Source organism: Coturnix japonica, chromosome 23 (genome assembly GCF_001577835.2).
Source record: "Coturnix japonica isolate 7356 chromosome 23, Coturnix japonica 2.1, whole genome shotgun sequence".
Lineage (NCBI taxonomy): Eukaryota > Metazoa > Chordata > Aves > Galliformes > Phasianidae > Coturnix > Coturnix japonica.
Window position 1 is genome coordinate 1,202,519 of NC_029538.1, and position 6,169 is coordinate 1,208,687.

Consider the following 6,169-nt stretch of genomic DNA (forward strand, 5'->3'; position numbering starts at 1 on the left):
TGGATTGGGTGAAGTGCTGACAGTCTCATGGCCCCTGTTCCAAACTCCTGATACCCCAAAACTGCAGCACCCAGCTACTACCAGCCCAGGGCCTGGTGGGTCACAGAATCACAGCATCACATAATTGTAGGGGTTGGAAGGGACGTCTAGAGATCATTGAGTTCAACCCCCCCGCAAAGCAGGCTCCCTAGACCAGGTTGGTAGACTAGTTGCCAGACACTCCAGGCCCTTTATCATCTTTGCAGCCCCCTGTTGGACTCTCTCCATAAGATCCCTGTCTTTTTTGTACCAGGGAGCCCAGAGCTGGAAGCAATGCTTCAGGTGAGGCCTGACCAGGGCAGAATAGACAGAGGATCACCTCCCTTGACCTGCTGGCCACGCTCCTTTTAATGCAGCCCAGGATGCCATTGGCCTTCTTGGCCACCAGGGCACACTGCTGGTTCATGGCCAACCCATTGTCCACCAGGACCCCCAGGTCCTTCTCTGCAGAGCTCCTCTCCAGCAGGTTATCCCCCAGCCTGTACTGATACTTGTGGTTATTCCTTCCCAGGTGCAAGACTCTTGCTCTTGTTAAACCTCATCTGGTTCCTCTCTGCCCAACTCTCCAGCCTATCCAAGTCTCTCTGAATAGCATCACAGCCTTCCAGTGTCAGCCATTCCTCCCAACTTCATATCATTAGCAAACATGAAGAGGATGGATGCAACCCCCTGATCAAGGTCAATGATGAAGATATTGAACAAAACAGGATCATCGAGTCACCGTGAAACCTCTCAGATCCAACCCCAGCCCACCCTGCTGTGCCATCAGTACCACATCCCCACAGTTCTGGGCACAGCTTCACCCCACAGCCCCAAACCTGCACCCCACAGCTCTTCCAGCCCTATAGCACGAGCATCCATGGGAAGAACAGTGTTGGCACCAAACCACCACCACAAACAACGTTGCGTGCAGGGAGGTTACGGAGCAGTGCTCCCATTGCACACCCCGCGCGTGTTTGTCTTCATTAGAGCGGTAATTCATGGTATGGCCTTGCTAACATTCAAATCAGAAGGAAGAATATTAAAAAGAAGAAGAAAAAAAAAAAAAAAAAAGGAAAGTAATTATGCTTTTCAAAGTAAGGCTTTATGGGTAAATTGTATGCAAATCGCCATCTAAATCAGGGCGGCATATCTTAAGCGGATCTAAAAGTTGTGAAGGCCTCCAGCGCATCATTGATATGTAATCAGCAGAGATGTATGATTCTGCTCCTCACTTAGGCAAATGTGAGTGGCAGAGCTCCGGTTGGTAATTGCTATTTATCACAGTGGCTGATGCGAGGAGCTGTCATCTGGCTGCGGGTGGGACCGGCCCGCCATCCATCAAGCTGCTCGGAGGCGGCTGCTGCATGACTGTGCCACGTTGGGGTTTCCAGGTGCTCTAAGTCCCATGTCCCAACCTGGCTGCTGGGACATGCAGGTCCTGTTTCTTGCCTTAGCTCAACAAAATGCAAGGCAGAACTCAACCTGAGCATAGGGAAGAGAGGTGCTCTCTCACCAGGCTGCATCTCCTGTCCAGTAGATGGTTCAGCTCTGAGTTGCAGCCATGTGCAAACTAAGAGCAGCACATGGGACTGTCCCAGCATTGCTCTGCCCATCACGCAGCACCCACCCATAAACCACACCTGTAATCTTCCCCCGCAAAGTCTGCCCACAGAACCTGCACCTGCAACACCCCCCCAAGCAGTTAAAGCAGGTAACTGACCCCGCTGCCATGCAGGGCTGTGGCAGTGGAGCAGTGCATGGCTGTAGCTCTGCTCACACTGCTTGTCCTCACACCCCTGTGGCCATTCACCCCCACTCACCCCTCCCTCCTCCTGGTGAGCTCCGTCATGGAGGCAGCAAAGTGTTATGTACTCGCGAGCCCCATCATCCTTAAAAGCTGAGTGATGCACGCTCCAGATGAGAAAAGAGCCTCCATCCCATATGTTAATAGATAGCATTAGGGCAATAATGAAAAGCACTTGAGACAAGTAAGCCCCTATCAAACGCTGAGTAATAGAGATGCACAGAGTGAATCACAATGCACCTCCTCTGCAAAAGATATTAAGACGTCTGCTTTAGTGCAGGGCCCATTCACTCCAACAGCTGCTCCGTTCCTCTGATTGAAGCAGGAGCAGGGAGCGCTTTTCCAGCCATTTCCACACACCCAGCACTTTGCACGCTCGTGTGCAGCCCCATCGTGCAGCACGGAGAGGGATGCAGCGATGGGCACAGAGCTGAGGTTCCACTGCATGCACTCAGGCTCCAATTCAAGCTGCTGCTGAAAGGCACCGTCCTGCAGTCGCAGATGGGCGCTGGGTGCGGGCTGCTGATGGGAGAGATGAGTAACTCCAGCAGAGCCCTGTGCCAGCACTGAGCACTGCGGCAGGCCGGGAACATGGAGTGCTGCCCAGCACGGGGCTGGGCTCCTCCACTGCACAACCTGATGGGATAGGACTGCGCTAAGAGCCTCAGCCCAACCCCAGTCCAACACCATTCCCAGCCCCACCCCCAACACCACTCGCAGCCCCAACCTCAATCTCATCACCAATCCCACCCCCAACACCATTCCCATTCTCAGTCCCAACCCCAGCTCCATTCCCAGACCTAGCCTCACCTCCAGCCCCAACACAAACCTCAACCCCAACCCCATTCCCTGCCCCAACCCCAGTGCCAACCCAACAGCAATCACAGCCCCAACCCCAGTGCCATCCCCAAGTCCATTCCCAACCCCAGATGTGTGGTGGGAAATGGAAACCAGAGGAGTGAGTGTGGGTCATGCGGGAGCAGGGGGGAGCAGCACCACTGTATGTGGGACATTGGGACACACAAAACCTCTGCCTGCTCCGTGCTGTGCCACACTGATGCCCCCTGGCCATGGGACTGCTGTGACCCACAGCAGATGGGTCAGAAGGGAGCATGGCATGCTTTGCCCTGGTAATTAGGGCAGGCGGAGCTGGCTAATTGCCTACACACCCAGCACTGTGGGGTGGATGGTACCACACATCCCTGACCCCAATGCAATGCTACCCAGTGTGGGGTGAGGGCACAGCTGGGGGCACCACCCAGCCCACACTGAGCCATCTTGTGTCACACTGCACCGTGTGGCATTGCGTTGTGTTGTGTCACATCACATTGTGTTGTGTCACATCACGTTGTGTTCCACTGCATTGTGTCAGGTTGTGTTGTGTTGTGTTGCACTGACAACCCCACAGACCTGTGCCCCCAGTACCCCCATTGGCCCCATTCCTCCCAGTGCTCCCAGTGCCCCCTCTGTTCCCACAGCCCCACTGCTCCCAGTATCCCTGTTGCCCCCCCATGCCTCCAGTGCCCCCACTGCTCTCAGTTCCCCATTGCTCCCAGTGCTCCCAATGCCCCCACTGCTCCCGCAGCCCCATTGCTCCCAGTGCCCCCAATGCATCGCCCATTGCTCCCAGTGCCCCCAATGCCTTCAATGCCCCCCTCTGCTCCCAATGCTCCCAGTGTCCCAGTTGCCCCCAATGCTCCCAATGCCTATGTTGCCCTCAATGCCCTCTAGTGCCTCCAGTGCTCCCAGTGTCCTCAGTACTTCCAGTGCCCCCAGAGCCCCATTGCTCCCAATGCTCCCAATGCCCCCACTGCTCCCGCAGTCCCACTGCCCCCAGTGCTCCCAGTGACCCCATTGCCTTCAATGCCCCTCAGTGCTCCCAGTGTCCTCAGTACTTTCAGTGCCCCTAGAGCCCAATTGCTCCCAATGCCCCCAATGCTCCCAGTGTCCCAGTTGCCCCCAATGCTCCCACTGCTCCCACTGCCCCCAATGCCCCCATTGCTCCCAGTGCTCCCAGTTCCCCCCATTGCTCCCAGTTCCCTCCCATTGCTCCCAGTTCCCTCCCATTGCTCCCAGTGCTCCCAGTGTCCTCAGTACTGCCCAGTGCCCCCAGAGCCCCATTGCCCCCATTGCCCCCATTGCCCCCATTGCCCCCATTGTCCCCATTGCCCCCATTGCCCCCATTGCCCCCATTGCCCCCAATGCCTCCCAGTGCCCCCAGTCCCCCCCCTCCCTCCCGGTCCCTCCACTCACGGCCGCTCCGCATCCACGGACGCGCAGTGCCCTCTGCCGGGGCCACGCGGCCGCAGCCGGTACCGCTCAGTTGCCACGGAAACTGGGCCGTCCCCATCAGAGACAGCACTCAGCTCCCCCCTACATCCTGCATCGTGCATTGTGCACGCTGTATTGTGAGGAGGCAACTGCCCTTTGGTTCTTCCAGAGCAGCTCAGCTCGACAGCGGGGACAGGGACACAACGAGCAGCGCTCTGGGCTCTTCCCTCTGCAATCTCCCCTGGGCGGTGCAAGCAATTGCAGGCAGCGCAGCGTGCGGGCCATGCATGGCACTGCAGGCAGTGCACGGTATAGGGGGTACACGGTGCATGCAGAGCAATTGGAAGAGGAGCTCATCAGGAGCACTCAGCATGGATTCACCAAGGGGAAATCATGCTTGACCAACCTCATAGCCTGCAATGATGGCTGGGTAGGTGCAGGGGGAGCAGTGGATGTCGCATGCCTCAACATCAGCAAGGCTTTTGGTGTTGACTCCCATGGCATCCTGATAACAGAGCTGAATGGAGCATCTCCTTGTGAGGGACCTGGAGCTGCTCAGCCTGGGGAAGACTGAGAAAGAATGTGATTAGTGCTTATAAATATATTCAGTGTGGGAGAGAAAGGGACGTGGCCAACCTCTTCTCAGTGGTCTGCGGGAACAGGACAAGGGGAAATGGCAACAAACTGGAGCAGAGGAAGGTGATGGAGCACTGGGACGGGCTGCCCAGGGAGGTGGGGGTCTCCTTCAATGTTAATATTCAGGACCCACCTGCATGCTGAGCTGTGCAGCCTGTTGTGGGAGCAGCTCCCCCCAGGGTGATGTGCCAGCCCCCCGAAGTCCTGCCTTGTTTGATCACTGCCTTTATTTACAGTCTGTTGTGGGGGGAAAGAGGTAAATGCAGGTTGTGTTTTGCTCTGAGAACTGATCCTGTTGGTTTTCCCTAAGGGCATCCCATGCACTGTGGCCTTCTGGCTGCATCCCACAGGTCGGCTGCAGGCCAGCCAGAAGCTGCTTGGCCCTGGGCAGGGCCCTAAATATTGCAGAGGCTGAACCAAGTGTGGCGCTGCAGCCAGGACAGCACTAACACTGCTGCTGTGCTGCTGCACCCTGCCACCAGCAGGTGGAGGTCAGCCATCCATTCCTGCCATGCAAAAGTGGGCATTAACTTCCCTAAAGGATAAGAGAGAAGCATAACAAATGAGCTGAGATATCTCAGACCTTCTTGCAAGGGTCCCATCCCATTTCATCCTATCACATCCAATCTCATCCCATCCCATCCCATCCCATCCCCATCCCATCCCCAACCACATTCAATCCCATCCCTGTACTCATCTCCATTCCCATTCTCATCTCTGTACCCACCTCTATCCCATCCCACCCCATCTCATCCCATCCCATATTATCACATCCTATCTCATCCCACCCCCATTCCCACTCCCATCCTACCCCCATTCCTATCCCCACTTCTATCCCATCTCATCCCATCCCCCATCCCATCTCAACCCATCCCATCCCAAACCATCTGATGCCACCCTACCCTATCCCCATCTCTACCCCACCCCAGCCCATCCCATTCTATGCCACTCCATCCCAGCTTATCCCATCCTATCCTATCCTATCCTATCCTATCCTATCCTATCCTATCCTATCCTATCCTATCCTATCCTATCCTATCCTATCCTAACCTATCCTATCCTATCCTATCCTATCCTATCCTATCCTATCCTATCACATTCCAACCCATCCCATCTTATCATACCCTACCTCTTCCCATCCCCATTCCCACTCCCATTGCACCCCCATTCCTATTCCCCCCTCCATCCCATCCCATCCCACCTCAACCCATCCCAAACCATCTGATGCCACCCTACCCTATCCCCATCTCTACCCCACCTCATCCCATCCCATCCCATCCCATCCCATCCCATCCCATCCCATCCCATCCCATTCTTCACCACTCCATCCCAGCTTATCCCATCTCATCCTATCCTATCACATCTATTTTATCATACCCTACCTCATCCCATCCCCATTCCCACCCACCTTATACCATCCCATCACATCCAATCCCA

The 6,169-nt window shown here is 55.7% G+C and overlaps 1 long non-coding RNA gene across 3 annotated transcripts in view; it reads right to left on the bottom strand.

The window, feature by feature from the left end:
• Positions 1 to 523: 523 nt before the first annotated feature.
• LOC107324023 overlaps positions 524 to 6,169 on the bottom strand; it is a 6,735-nt gene continuing 1,089 nt past the window's right edge. The window contains exons 2-5 of one of the 3 annotated variants that reach the window (XR_004309536.1): positions 4,866 to 5,267; positions 4,503 to 4,666; positions 1,842 to 2,347; positions 524 to 1,503 (exon numbers count right to left, since the gene is read on the bottom strand). This is a non-coding gene — a long non-coding RNA (uncharacterized LOC107324023). Of the gene's footprint in view, positions 1,504 to 1,841; positions 2,348 to 4,502; positions 4,667 to 4,865; positions 5,384 to 6,169 lie in introns of those variants that run through there. The other 2 variants (XR_004309537.1, XR_001559391.2) reach the window with 2 other exon arrangements.